At 44.7% G+C, this 15,386-nt stretch overlaps 1 long non-coding RNA gene across 1 annotated transcript in view; it reads right to left on the bottom strand.

The window, feature by feature from the left end:
• Nucleotides 1-15,171, bottom strand: part of LOC109322563 — a 15,757-nt gene extending 586 nt beyond the window's left edge. The window contains exons 1-2 of the long non-coding RNA XR_002104401.1: nucleotides 15,159-15,171; nucleotides 12,229-12,233 (exon numbers count right to left, since the gene is read on the bottom strand). This is a non-coding gene — a long non-coding RNA (uncharacterized LOC109322563). The remainder of the gene's footprint in view (nucleotides 1-12,228; nucleotides 12,234-15,158) is intronic.
• Between the last annotated feature and the right edge of the window lie 215 nt (nucleotides 15,172-15,386).

A 15,386-nucleotide genomic window follows, 5' to 3' on the forward strand; every position in this document is an offset into this window, starting at 1 on the left:
AAGCCACACCCTCGCTGATGCCAGGGTCCCCACTCTGTAGTGGGTCCCCAAAAATGAGGCCTCCTCCTTCCCCTAATAGCCTCATCCAAGCCACTAATCTTATTCATCAATCAAAAAGGAAAAAACATAAATAGTCCCATCCATGGGTAATAACTGCCCCCAGCTAATGTGAACAAGGAAAAAAAAATCATGTCCGCTTATATTCACAGGGCCCGTGCTTCAGCTCCCCACCGTCAGCTCACGTCCTTGCAACGATGCGGTTGCCTGGCTCTCCAGGGCTTCCGGGGCTCCCCTCTTCTCGCCTTTGGGCCTCTCCTTCATGGAGCTCTCTGAGGCAGCCCATCCCCTTCAGCGGCTACCTCCTAACTGCCACTCACCCCAGGATTTTTATAGTCCTGCCCCTTCTGGTCAGCTGACTAGCTGGCCAGGCTCAGCGTTTAACCCTTTCTTCTCCATGCCCAGAAAGTTCTTCCGGTAACAGGGCTACGGTCCCCTGTTACACACCCCCCTCTCTTCTCTTTTGTCTGGGGTCTTCCCTTGTCCTCTGGACCCTTTTCCTCTTCATATTGTCTTGACAAAAAAATCAGCACTTACATTCTTAGTCCCGGGATGATGCTCCACCCCAAAACAGCATGGTTGGAGACTGAGGGCCCATCTCATCAGCCTAGCGTTATTGGTTTTCATAGTCTGTAGCCATCGCAGCAGAGCGTGATCCATGATCAATGTAAATTTCCAGCCTAACAGATAATATCAGAGCATTTCTATGGCCCATTTGATCGCCAAACATTCCTTTTCTATCATAGCATAATTTCTTTCCAGAGGGTGTAACTTTCTTCTGATGTATGCTATCGGACGTTCTTCCCCTTCCTCCTTTTGGACCAATACCACACCAATAGCCCAGTTGGACTCATCTGTCCATACCACAAATGGTTTATTGAAGTCAGGCGTATATAGTAGTGGCTGTATATATAGTGCATTCCTCATCTTGTGAAATGTTGCTTCTGTTTCTGGTGTCCATCTCACTTTGGTGAGAGCCGCTGCTTTTACCACTTTGGTCAAAGGTACCACTAAGTCTGTGAAATGAGGTGCACTTCTTTGGGTTGGCAGTCAACCCCACCTTCCTTAAGCCCTGCAATACCGCCCGCAGTGCTGTTAAGTGCCTGGGCCAATCTGCGGTATACACAATATCATCTATATATGCTGCAGCATAACCTCTATGCAGAGCCAGGACTCTGTCCATTAGCCACTGAAATGTTGCAGCTGCCCTGTGTAATCCAAATGGCATGCATCGGAAATGAAATAGGCCCTACAGGGTGGCAAATGCAGTCTTTTCTTGGCCCTTGGGTGCTAAGGGGACCTTCCAGTAGCCTTTCGCTACATCCAACATGGGGATATAGCTGGCTTGCCCTACATTCTCCACCATTTTGTCTTTCCTCAGCATTGGGTACTCGTCGAACTTGAGCACCACGTTTACTTTTTGGAAGTTGATACAGAGCCTAATTTTTCCATCTGGCTTTGGCACGGCCACAATGGGGCTGTGCCACTCACTTCAGGACTCTTGTATTATGCCTCTCTCTAACATCATCCCAAGTTCCTCCTTTATCTGGCCTTGGAGTTGTTGTGGGATTCGCCTCAGTTCTTGCGGATCACCTGACCTGAAGGGGTCTTTATTTGATGCATCATGCCTCCCCGGGGACCTCTTGGAACATGTTTCCATATCTCCATATATCCTCACTAGTTCCCTTGCCTGCCGCCTCTGCTCTTCTGGGAGTTAGGGAGCCACTTCCACTTCACTTCCCGCTTCTCTCTCCCCAAGGAAGGGTCCTAGTTTTGGTTCATCTGGTTGGAGGGCCAAGTACAGGCCCTCCCATTCTTGCCATGGCTTCAGCATGCTATAACATGCTATATCTCTTTTTTCTTTTGCTCATCTGGCTGATACACCTCATACTCTACGGGCCCTTTTTGGCATGTTATTTCACAAGGGCCTTGCCATCATGCTAGTAACTTACTCTCCTTATCCAGCAAGAGAACCAGTACACGATCTCCTAATTCGAACTTCCTCTCCCAAGCTCCTCGATTGTAACAGGTTGCTTACCACTCTTGGGCCTCCCTCAGATTTCCTAAAGCTTCCCTCCAGGCTCACTCCAGGCATTCTCTCAGTTGTATCACATACTGAACTAGGTTCTGGTCTTTACTTTGTTGCTCTTCCCAGTTTTCTTTGCCCAAATCAAGAATGCCTCTTGGTTGTCATCCATATAACAGTTCAAAGGGGGAAAAGCCAGTTGAGGCCTGGGGTGCCTCTCTTACTGCAAACAACAAGGGCAGTAGCATCTGGTCCCACTTCTGGGGACTATCTACCACAAACTCTCTCAGCATCTGTTTCAAGGTCCTGTTAAATTGCTCCACTAGTCCATTGGTTTGGGGGTGGTATACCATGGTCTTTAGGTGTTTGATTCCCAGTGTTTTATTCACTCCCTTGAACACATGAGATGTAAAGTTAGTCCCTTGGTCTGTCAACAGTTCTTTAGGGAGCCCCACTCTGGAGAATATTTTTAATAATTCTTCTACCACCTTGGGTGTGGACACCGTCAGCGTAAGTACAGCCTCCGGATACCTTGTCGCATAGTCCATGAGGACCAAAATACCTTGGTGCCCTGCACTGCTTTTTGTCAGTAGCCTCACAACATCCATGGCTACCCACTCAAAGGGGATTGCCACCAATGGTAGTGGTACTAATGGTGCTCTTGGAGGACAACTGGGGTTTACCTTTTGGCACACGGAGCAGGATGTGCAGTACTTGGCTACTTCCCGTATTAACCTGGGCCAAAAAAATCTTCCCCTAATGTGAGTCTTGCCCCAAATGTCCACCCATAGTGAGCTCATGTGCCACTTTCAGTAGGGCCTTTTGGTATCACCAAGGCACCAGCAATTGTACCACTTCCTCTTCCCCATGTTTGATTCATTCAACTCTATATAGAAGATCGTTCCTCACCTCAAATCACAGGGTGGTCTGCATCAGCTCTGGTCTCAGAACTTCCCCATTCCTCTGGGCTAGGTGTTCCTGGAAGGCATATCAAAACCCTTCCTCTCTGCTCTGTTTCAGTCTGAAATGTTCATTCTCCCACAAATGTGCCTCATCCACCTGCTGTTCTGCTTCTTCATCTGATAGAGGCAGTTCAGACTCACCAGCGAATACCTCTGTTGTAGGCTCATCCCCAAGGGCCACCTTGGACCTTGCTGTCTTGCACCGTCTTTTCCTGGTTCCAAGTGGTCTCCAGCTGGGGCCTTCTCCTGCCCCTGCATTCTCCTCAGAGGTTTTTCCCCTAGTGTGCCTAGGGTAGCATTGTGAGATATCTCCATTCTTCCTCACCCCACTCAAACTGTGTGCCTGACCTATAACTGTCAGAAGCTCCGGCCAGTCACATCCCATCATCATCAGGTAGGGTAATTGCTCAACCACTCCAACCATCATTCAGAGTACTTTCTCACCCACTTGCAGAGTGACCCACACTCAGTCTTGTCTCTGTGCCTCCCTGCACAAATACTGAATGGTGATCTGGTCCGCCACTTCCCTCTCTCCTCTTGGTAAGATGTCTCTCCATACTATTGTGTGTGATGAGCCGGAATCTAACATAGCTCGTGTTTTCTGTCCCTCCAGCCTAACATCCACAGTCAGTGTGGGCCATTCCTCTCCTGGCTCTGGGTAAACCCTGGCACAATACCCACAAATGCCTGCAGAGGAAGCTTGGTTTTTCAATATGTCCCTCCCCATCTTCTCTAGCCATGCCTGTTGTCTTTCTACTTGTTGCTGCAGACCCTGGACCACTTGGCCCATGAGTTCTAACCCCAGTTGTGCCTTTATATCCATGATATGGGTCTGTCCCATCTTTCCTGTCTTCTTCTTGGACTCAAGGGTTCTTTCTTTCATTCGGGTCACCCATTGTCTCAGGGTATACATTACCATGAGAAACTTCCTAACCAATGCACTACTGTAACAGGTTGCCCTTCCCAGTGCCACCATTCCTAGTAATCTGCACCTTGCGTGGGGAACCCTTGGAGCCTTCTTTGGGATTCTTATGTCCCGCCCTATACTCACCTTCCATGTCTTGGTGGAAATTATGATGATGTTCTTGTGAGTGGGAGGCTGCCTATTGTATTGTGTATGTTATAGGCCTGACCCCTGTTTTTCTTTAGCTAGGCCTCCTCATCTAAACCCACTAAACAGTGTTTGACTCCAAGGCTCTAGCCTTTTCTGGTGTCCCGAGGCTCGTGCCCCCTTTTCTGCTCCAATCTAGAGCCTAGCCCCACCCCCCCGGCCCAGAGGCCTGGGCACTGGCCCCACAGCCAGGGGGCCACAAGTTCAAAACTGGGGGATAATCCCAAACTCACACCTCCCCAGTCCAAAACACACAAAAAAAGCCAAGACTGAACCCCTGGGCCCCCACTGCCCCCCCCCCCACTGTCCCACACTGCATGGGGTCTCTACATGATCCTCCCTGACCCCCTTCATTGTCCCCGTCCCCCCCCACAACTGCCCTGCTGGCCCCAGCTCCAGCCCTTTAGGAAAAAAAAGAGAACCCCCCAACTCACTGTTCCTTCCCAAGCGGGGGTGATCCCTGCTGCCCACTGCCACGTATGGGGCTCTTCCATGAGCCCCCTGAAACCCTGAGGATACTTCAGGAGTGGTGAGTCCCAGTGTTTTTTCTCTTTTTTTATTAAAGAGTCAAAGCTGGGGGCTCATTGCAGAGCCTTCCATGCAGCATGGGGCAGTGGGGGGCACCAGGGACTGCACCCCCAACCAGCAGCACCCAGTAAGTGGGGCACAAGCTGGGGCAGGCAAGGCAGCAATGAGGGGGTTGGGGGAGTGGGTAGGAGTCAGGGGGTGCTGAGGGAGCAGACAGGGGATGGGGCCTGGTAGGGGTCCCCCCATGGTCCCCTTCCCCAGCCTCCCTTCCCCTGCCCCCTACTTAACGGCAAGGAGTCTGGCTCCACCTCCCTGCTGCAGTGGGTGGGGACTGCCCGAATCATCAAAGCTCTCTGAATCTTTTCTGAAGATTTAGAGAGCTTCGAATCAATTCAGACATTCTTATTGGTCCCCTGATGCATTTGTATCTGGAGATTCAGCCACTGAATTGGGCCGAATCTCTTCCAAATCGAATCAGCACCCAAAGCTTTGCACAGCCCTACAGTCTGGCTAAGCCTAGACAATTTAACCACAAAACAAGAAGGATTTCCTCCAAGTGGCATTTGGTTCAGTCCAATGGAAATGAACAGGGAGTCACTGTGCACTGGCTGAGCTCATGTTTTTAATGATAAGCAGATCTGTCAACTGCTGGGATGTTTGACTGTCAGATCAACAGATTGTGACAGTTAACAAAAACAAAGGATTTAGTTTTCTCTCTTCATCTGGGAAGACAATTAGACTCCATGGACAATAACAGCCTTCAGCAACCACAGGGAAATTGCTCTTCCTGTAGAATAATCCAGTCCCCTTTGTTGTCGGCAATATCTTGCAACTTTCTTATCTGCAAGTTTTACTAAGCATAGATCTAATTCTCACACCAAGATTGCTAATGAAAACAGTGAGTGTATTTTATCTGGCCTAGATTTACTCTGGTGTAAGCTAAGGGTTTTCAGACAGGGTTCTACACATACAATGATTAGGGAGCAGATTTGCACCCAGTTCCCTGTATCCCTGCAATGGGCACCTGCAGCCACTGGGGGGAGCTCTAGGCTCTGACTGCAGCTAGCAGCACCTGGCAGCCTTCTTTAAAAGCCAGCCCCACTTGCTGCTCTCTGGCAAGCTTCTTCGTTGCCCAAGAGAAATGTGCCAATTGCACCCCCTGGCGGCGGCGGTGGGGTTCTGTGCACTGGGATTCCCCCAGTGTTTGGGGGCCCTGGATGCCCGCCCACCCCTATTACAGCCTCAGGGGATATCACTGTATGGTCCTGCAGGCCATCATGGATCACCGCAGCACATTCACCCATGTGAGCTGGGCAGGCAGCATGCTATGTATTTCACAATAGGGCTGTGCAAAGCTTTGGTCCCTGATTTGATTCAGCAGAGATCCAGCCCAATTTGGTGGCTGAATCTCTGAATCCAAACCAGCCCAGAGGACCCTTTAATCTCTCTGAATTGAACTGGAATCCTCCAAATCAATTTGGAGAGATTCAGAAAGATTCAGCGACTTGGACATAGAAACAGCTTTAAATGTTTTTTCTACATACCTCTAGGTACCAGGCAGCTCATGAATGTTGCAATGCTGGGCCACATGGAGTGTCCCACTGAAGAGCAGGGGCTCCTCAGTGCACTCAGCAGCAGTCCTGGAAGTGGACCAGAAGCACTTCCAGTGCACTTCCGGGTCCACCAGGGAGCACACTGGGGGACTCCCCGCACCCTTCTGACTCAGCAACTGGTGCCTCCTGGATCTGGGGTGGCACCTGTGGTCCCCCCATGGCTAATCACTGGGCCAGGGGGACAGGGGCCCCCCAGCACACTCCCCAGCGGACCCAGAAATGGACCGGAACTACTTCCAGTCCACTTCCGGGTTCACTGCTGAGCATGTGGAGTGCCCCACCATGCTCCTGTGGGATGCTCCATCTGCCCCACCATTGCAGTGTTCACAAGCTGTGCTAGTACCTCGAGGTGTATAGAAAAAACATTTAAATCTGTGTCTATGTCTGAATTGCTCATTCTCTGAATCAGCATCAAATCTTCAGATTCGGATTGGGCCAAACTGAATCAGAAACAGCAATCCAAATCAACTAATCAAATCGCTGTTCCTGATTTGGGCTAAATCTGAATCCAAATCAAATAGGGCCTCACTACACATCCCAATTTCACAATTCTGGCCTGTGGGAACAAGTGAAGAGTGGTGCCTTCTGCCAGGTGTGCCAGAGCTGCAACTGGGCACAATCATGGTCCTCCCCTGCTCAATGGGGAACCTGCCTACCCACTGTTGCCCTGCCCGATGCAGCCCTACATTGGCCACCTGGACCCTCTTTAACCAGTGCCTCATCCAGACTCATGCCCTGGTGGAGTGTGCCTTCGCCCACCTCAGGGGCTGCTGACACACCCTCACTGCCCACCTTGAGGGGAGAGAACAACCTCTTCTGGGTCATCATCACAGTCTGTGTGCTGCATAATATCTGTGAGGCCTGGGTGGAGGAGGCACGGTGGGTGGAGGACACCTGACAATTCATGCACCACCTGTGGCTGCAGCAACAGCAGCAGTCCCACCACCACCAAGGCATCAGGAGAGCCATGCACCCACAAGTGGGGGCCAGGGCATTGGGTGCAGGAGCCGACCACCTCCTCCAGCAGTCCCTGCTCTAGCCTGCCGGCCCTGCCACACATGGTAGACATGCTTAGGCTGCCTCATAGCAAATTTAAGTAGGATTAAGGGTTTTTACTGCAAAGTAAGAGCACATGCATGCAAACCTGTGTGCTTATTGTACAGTAAACTACACTAATGCACAGTACCATGTCCTGTGTAGATGCACCCAGTAAGTAGAATGTGCCCCAAGACAAATCCCTAAAGACCACTACTCAAACTCTCTCCAAAGATAATTCACATTTCAACATTGCTTAGCTCCTTATCCAACCTGAATTTTAGTACCCTATAATTAAACAGACTCATTAAAGACCTAAACTATTGAGCTTGTAATTTCATATGCCAGTTTTTTCAGTATTCTGGAATGTAGATGATCTGCCTGTCCTCCCCTGAAATGCAACACAGTTAGCAATCCAAGATATGGTAATTTGCATTATCCTTTCCTCATTCCCACATGATACCTTGACACAATCCTCATATACATCTTCATCATTACTTTGTCTCAATCTTCAGTAGTCATTTAGTAACTGGGGCCACAGCTGAAGGATCATTGAGCTCTTCCCCATCCTAAGTATACAGAGACTCCACTTTTTTCTCCTATATGGCTGAAAGAATTTTGATTTATTGATTTCATATTTCTTTGTGAAGTCCAGCTCAACTAGACTTTCAACCATTCTCCCTCTATTTCTGCACTTTGACCTCAGCAAGAATTCTCTTGATCAATCCCTTTTTCTAGTTCATACAGATATTCTTCTTACTCTTTATTCGGTGTGAGGTACCTGTTCCTCTGCTGCACTTCACCACCAGTTTTTTCTTCTGGCTTGAGATAGAAGCTTCAGGTAGTAATTATATTTTCCCTTAACATAATGCAGTACCCCTTCACACCCAAATCCTTGAGTTCACAATCCATTTGACTTCCATAGCTAATTTCTTTAGTTTTGGCAAATTTGCCCTCTGAAAGCCAAAACCCTAGTTGAAGACCTATCCCTACATTCAGTTTATACTGAAACTAACTTATTCACGATCACTTGATTTTCCAGAACAGCTCTTCCATAAGAGCCTCGGTACTAACTCAAACTAAATCTAAAATAGCTTTCTCTCTCATTGACTCTCTGTCAGTAGTCAGTGGACCAAAATCAGCTGACTCATCTAGGCAGCTATTTGTGCCTTATTAATGCAAGCATCTATTAGGGAAGTTAGGTCTCCCATAATCACAAAATTTCCAAGTTACTCATTTATCCCATAATCCCCAAAAGATCACTATCAACATGAAAATCTAATTCCGTGTCTACAGCAAATTCTAAAAACAATATTTATGGGGCTTTAAGTATCTGTAGAGTGTTTTTCGCCCAAAGAAATGTTTTGTGTGTGCCATCTCTTTTATTTCTCCCCTGCTGAGTCCATTTATTTAAAAAAATGCCACTCCATCACCTCTTACTCTCACCTCTTTCCTAAAAAGCCTATATCCACCAAGTGAGACCATTCTACCAAGTGCATATTACTCCTAAGATATCTGGTTTCAGACCCCATGCCAGGAGTTCTACTGCCTCCATTTTTTATTGTGCTGGATCTTTAAATTGCTAAATAAACATTTTCCTTTTCTTTTTTTCCCCCTGTCTGGCCTGATCTGAGTTCCTATTGTTCATTTGAAAAATGAAGCACAATGAGGCAAACCACAGAAAGTGCCAAACTATGCAACACAGAAAATCTGGGCCAGAATCCCATTTTTGCAGGTGTAGTCATCCTCTCATGTTAAATATAAGAATGGTTTGTATTTTAGCAGAGTGCAAAAGGAGAACAGTTAAAAAGCTACTTAGGAAGCTTAAAGCATTTCAGCCGAAAAGGAATTTATATGTGAGCTTATACAGAACTGAGTTACTAAACTAAAATGTGCCGTTTTTCACAATGAAAAGCAAGTTTTTATTATCCATTCTTGTTTAAAAAGTAATTTAACAGCACTCCATATATTAATGAATGTTTCCATTACATTTGCAGCATAAATCATTTCAAATATGAATGCTATCAGCATAGCAAGGATGTAAACATGAATATTTAATAGGAAACTATGTTTTTCAGTACAACATAATTACTTTTATAGAAGCTTTGATCAGGTTGCTAATTAGGTGTTTGGTGTTTACATACATTTTGTAGCATGCTGATTTAACTATAGTTAATTAGCGGTAGGCAAACAATTCATTCTAGAACATTACACTTTTTTCCTGTTAATTGTCTACAAACCAATTATTGTTTTCCTGAAATTAGCTGTTCTTAATTGAGTCACTGTTTTAAAGAGACTGCATTGTGGATTATTCCTGATTTTGGCATAATTACCCAGTATTATGTGCAAATGATCACCCAGATCACATGGAGTTTGTATCCTGACTGGACAGGCATTTGAAATGGAATGAACAACAGCTTGTGATAATTATTTTGTTGACACATGAATATTTGGGGTTTTCAGGAGAATGTGGACATGTGGACAATGTGGGCATGCAGGAGGAATGTGTACACAGCTCTTCCAAACATATTGCAACAACCAGGAAAAATCATCTACATTGCTATGATGAACTAGTAAAGGGAAAGGATTTCAGTAGGTTATATTTGGTTCCGATTTCATAGGTGTTGACACGTGTTTTCAGACTCCAGTATTACTAAATATGAATTAAAAATTCCTTACACCCCAAATATTCTCATTGATTTTAAAGGCACAACTCACCAAGTCAGAAACTGCACATGTATAAGTTTACCTAAGCCTAACACTGAGAATGAAGTTTAGTTTAAGTAAAATATCCAAGAGATGCAATCAATATTCTGGGGTTTTTCCCCAAAACAACACAATACAACAATAAGACTGATCTTGTCAATATGTCCAGCACAAATCCAAATCTCATAGCTCGTCTATACATACTGGGTGCATCTACACAAGACATTTACTGCAGAGCAGACTAAATAGCTTTGCAGTAGATGTCTCATATCTACACGTGCAGCCCTATTAGGCTTCAGGAAACTAATCAACTCCACAACAGGGCAGTACTTGTACTTGTAAATACAAGTACTACCCTGCTGCAGAGTTTTTTTACTCTGTAGCAGCACACATATAGATGCTAATGCAGCTGACTTGGGCACAAAGGTGCTTCAGTGTGAGGGCTGCTGCCTTCCAGCTAGTCTTGTCCAGCTGCCTTCCAGCTAGCCCTTCCACAGCATGTTGAGCCAGGTCAGAGCAGCCCCAGGCTAGCACGCTGACCTCCTGGGACTCCCTGTCTGCTGGGGCTGCTCTGACCAGGCTCAACATGCTGCAGTCCCAGGCACACATTCAAACAGCGCACCCAAGAGCAATAAACTCCAGCTCAATATTCACCAGAGTTTATTCCTGTGTGCTAATAGCTCACGTAGGCACACCCACTGACTAGCTTCTGCAGTGGTGCTGCTACAGGAACTACAAGGAGCATACTGTATAATGCTTTCTATACACTCAGTTACATCAGATGCAAAACAAAGTTGAGTGCAATGGGACAATTTATTGCAAATATAATGAATATGGAATCATTTCTGTTCAACTATATTTTATTCTATTTTCCCACAGGTGTGTTGGGCAACGAAATCTGTATTCAACCAGCATGCTGCAAGATAAAGATTTATTGTGTACAAACAAGCCAGTGTAAGAAAAATGGAACTTAAAGTGAATTCTACATGGTTACACTATAGATCTTAAGGGGCTTTCTTTACTGTCTAGGCAGTGTAAATAATTTCAAAAGTAAACCTCCAGAGATGATAAAAAAGAAGAAAAGCAAAAATGTAACCTTGCAATATTGAAGTTCTTTTGGGCAAGCTGGGACTGATGTTTCACTAATTTAAACAAAAAAAGAGTAGCTTGATGAAAACATTGTGCAAAATTACTTGCTGACTCCAAATGAAACTGAGAAAATGGTCACTTGAACTTCAGTTTGGAAGTGAAAAGGTGTGCTGGAGAACGAACTGGGAGGCAAGGAAAGAAAGCTGGTTAGAATGAATCTTCGATACATGTCATGCTAAGAATAAGCCGAGGGTGAACATAACTGATCTGCAAACAGAATCAGTGGACGCAGCTACGCAAGATGCTATGGCAACGTAGCTCATTGCTACGGCAACGTAACGTCAATGGGCATGAACCGTGAGGCCGTTGCTACTTTGCAGTTGCAACAGGGTCAGAAATGACCTTTGTGGCACCGGGACTGTAAAAGCAGTTACTGCACAGTCACTTAGTGCTGCTTTAGCTAAAGCAAGTACTAAATGACTACTCAGTAATAACTGCACAGTTGGGTGCATGTATAGCTGCACCCAGTTTAAACAAAACTATATTGGAAGTTTGGAAATAATTTTAAATAGCTGGCTGAGGACCAGGTTGAAATCCTACAAGATCTACCCCCTAGATAGGAATTTAAGTTAATTTACTCGCAAACACAGAAGAAATTGCTTTCCTTCCTAATTCACAGGAAGAAGTAGGCAGAATGTAAAGAGAAATTATTCATAAGCCCAAACAAGAGCAAAGGCATTTTTGTGAAAGAAGAAAAGTAAATGTATCACAGATTTAGATTCTCCTTCTTTTATAGCTGCAGGTCTTTGAGGAGGTGCCAGCCTTTTCAACAAAGACTTTAGAAGCTTTCTTGAAATGCCAGAACAGCTTACTTTCACAAAAAAAAAAGCTCAGCAATAAAACACATTAAGCCAATTCAACCTTCAGCATTTGAAGAAGTTATTCTAAGGGCATAGACAGATGATCACATACCCTGAGGTCATTCGTATAGACCTTATACAAAAAAGTAGTCATTAGGGTATGTAGGAGGCTGAGATGCACTTTTCCTGGGATTGCTCTGACTGTAATTCCTGGGCACTGAGTGGCAGTGGATCAGGCAACAATGCCTCATTGCCTTTTACATACACTTACCCTGCATAAGCTGCAGACAACATTTATACCAATGTAATTTACTCAAGTGAGTAAGGGCCACTTTTACTTCTCCTTTCTTTCAGGGGTACGGGGCTGGTCTGACGTTGTTTAGAAGAGTGTAAATGGCCTTTAAATTGGTGCAAAGAAAAGAAAAAAGAAGACGACAATGGATTAATCTCCTAAACTGAGGTGACTTTGCCCAGTCCAGTCTAGAATTGCCCATAAAAGAATCAGAATAAAACCACAGTGTAAAAAAATGGCTTACCCTGAGAGTTTTTTGCTGAAAACCAAGTAGGGCATTATTACCTGCTCCCCTGTCACCTGCTGCTAAAATGCTATTTATGTACCCAATTGATAGAGCTATGCTGGGATAGCTACCGCAGCTCCACGTGGGGGGGTGGCACCCCCACTGCTATACTGCATAAGCGGGCAAGCACCACTCCACCTCCTTGGTTTAAGGGCTCCGGTGGCACAGAAATCTATGCTGTGCTATGCCTCCCACCCCCAGGGTGGGCCAAAAAGTGAAAGCCAGAGGGAGTATAGAAACCTTGGCTGCTGTTGATGGGGGAGTAGCAGTGAGGAAGGAGAACCTGGGGTCCACAGATTAACCCCTTGCAGGCTGCATGCATCCGGCAGGCCACCAGTTAAACAGCTCTGTTATGGAGCTTTGGGCCTGCCTAGCATATCACAGTGAATTTCACAAAAAGGCTTTGAATGTTTGCCCTATAGATAAGTCCTATCATGCTTTTAACATTTTAAGTTACCAACTGTGTACTCTCTCAATATTAACAGTTTGTCTAGGAATAATTAAGACAATGTAGTTTTCCCACACTGCCACACAACTGTAAGGAAAAAATGCTACCTCCTGAAAGTGGAATATGAAGAGCTATGGCATTCAGGCCTTATCTGTTTTAGACAAAAACCAAACATACAAATGCTCGTTGAACAGCCCAAACCATTTTGCCTAGTTCAACAAAAACTTTTGAGGAGACATCATTGCAGGAGTTAAACACCAGGGAAGAAGCAGACCTATCTAGACCAAAAATAAAGATGATACAAGGTGTGTGTAAGTGAATCATAAATAGCTTTAGGCTGGAAATCAAAATATTGCTAACCATTACAGAACAGGTTTTGAAACACCCTTCCAAAGGAAATAATAGGGGCAAATAACCAAACTGTTGTTAATGTGCAGATTGGTTAGTTTATGAAGTGGGATTCTAAGATGCGATTGAGTCCAATCCTCTGCTATTGCACGTGAGGATCCAACAGGATCTTTTCAGTCCTGCCTTCCAAAATGATTTTTTTTTTACATCCCATTTTTTTTTAAAGTTGTGCATCAATGTGAGGCTAACATTCAGAAAGGGAGTAGCTAAAATTAAAATGCAATGTTTAAGTTGGAAGTGAAGTTTTTGATCAGAGTAAGTGTCTGTGATAAAGTAAGAGATCACTTGACTGTCTCCACAACAGAATGAAGCTAATCTTAAATATTCATTAGTCTAACAGCTTGGAATGTAAGACTAGAGGAACTAGACACTGCAAAAGAGAGAGAGAGAAGTTGATCCCAGTTCAAAATTGCCTTCCTACTCCAAGCATAAGGATGTTCCAAACTAGGATATTGGATTTACACCATGAGAACTCAAAAAAAATCCCAGGAAATTTGGGTGGAAAAAAAATTCTCTGTGAAATAGAAAGTACATGCTTCCTCCAAACCTTTGTTTGGAGCTTAAGCTAAAGGTGAGCCTGTCTTCCATTGTTACCAGACTGAGATAGTCTGATTTCAGGAACCATGAAACCCAAGTGAGCTGGCTCTTAGTTTAGCTTCTAGCTTTTAGCCCTGAAAAACTGACTTTAGGCATTGGTAGAGAAGAGAGGGGGAAAAAGGAAACTTGTCAAATTTGTTTCCAAAGTATCTCATGGAGTAGGGAGGGGTAAAAGGTCTGCAGTCCTTTTGTTATACAGGCTCATCCACTACAGCATGTGGGAACAGGACTGTTCTTTCAAGGGTTGTAGAAGTGGAAATCTGCAGGCATGTACAGGTAGAGCACAGGCTTTTTTTCAAAGAAGTTTGTGTATATTAAGATGACTTTAAGACCCAGATTATATAAAGCATGTCTTATCCTCTGAACATTGACTGAACCTCGATCTCTATATTACCATGGTGGCCAGAGAATAGGGACCCCTGTAGTTAGTAACAAGCCTCTCACAAGCAAAGTCCAATGCTGTTTCAGCTGTTCATACTGAAAATAGTAGAAATATTCTTTCAAATCCAGTTAAGAAGATAAAACAATAGAACTAGTTCTGTCACATCACCTTATCCAATCTCCAAATTTTATGATCCACAGTCAACTGAACTGTAGTGAACTGTGAGATAGACTTTGGTTGTTTCCTAGGTCAATGAAAAATACACTTCTTTTAATTTTTCAAAAATTGAAAAAGTCTAACATATCCTCCACTACCAAGACATTTCATTGTAAAATGTTTACATCTACCAGCCTGGAATATGTACCCAGTCAAATTTTAAAAAGGTAATCTAAAAGTGAATGCATATTTTGGAAAGAGAATGTAGTCTGAAATGTCAGACAGATCTATTAAAACAGCTCCTGACAGATTAATCCATAACCTCTGTCTTATTATGCGATACTGGTATTGATTTTTAAAATAGCAATCCCATTACTTCACATTAAGAGTGTGGATAAACACCTTTATGTGAATGTCTGTATGACAGAAGGGCAAAGTAGAAACACAAGGTCAGTAATTTTCCATCACATGGAAACTCAGGATAAACTGTACCAAGTGACAAGTACTTTATAGCTAACGGGGCAATAGGTCTTGAGATCCTAAGGTGGGTGAATCTGGCTTCTGCATCTGCTGTATCAACTGACGTCTACCCAATCTTTCACTGCTCCCTTCTCTCAAAACTGAGCTGAGTGGAAGACTCTACTTTTCCTCCAAGTGAGTAAACAGTCCCTGTGTCCGCATTCATTGCCACCCAGCTATCAACCTCATCCCAGACAGCCTCCATGTAAATTCAAAACCCAAACATAACGGCTTTGAACATTTTTCATCTCCTTACACTAGCTCTTAACTTAGGCATACACCAGCAGCAGTCAGTGACTGCGAAGGCAGGC

This window comes from Crocodylus porosus, unplaced genomic scaffold (genome assembly GCF_001723895.1).
Source record: "Crocodylus porosus isolate Cpor-Errol unplaced genomic scaffold, CroPor_comp1, whole genome shotgun sequence".
NCBI classification, from domain to species: domain Eukaryota; kingdom Metazoa; phylum Chordata; order Crocodylia; family Crocodylidae; genus Crocodylus; species Crocodylus porosus.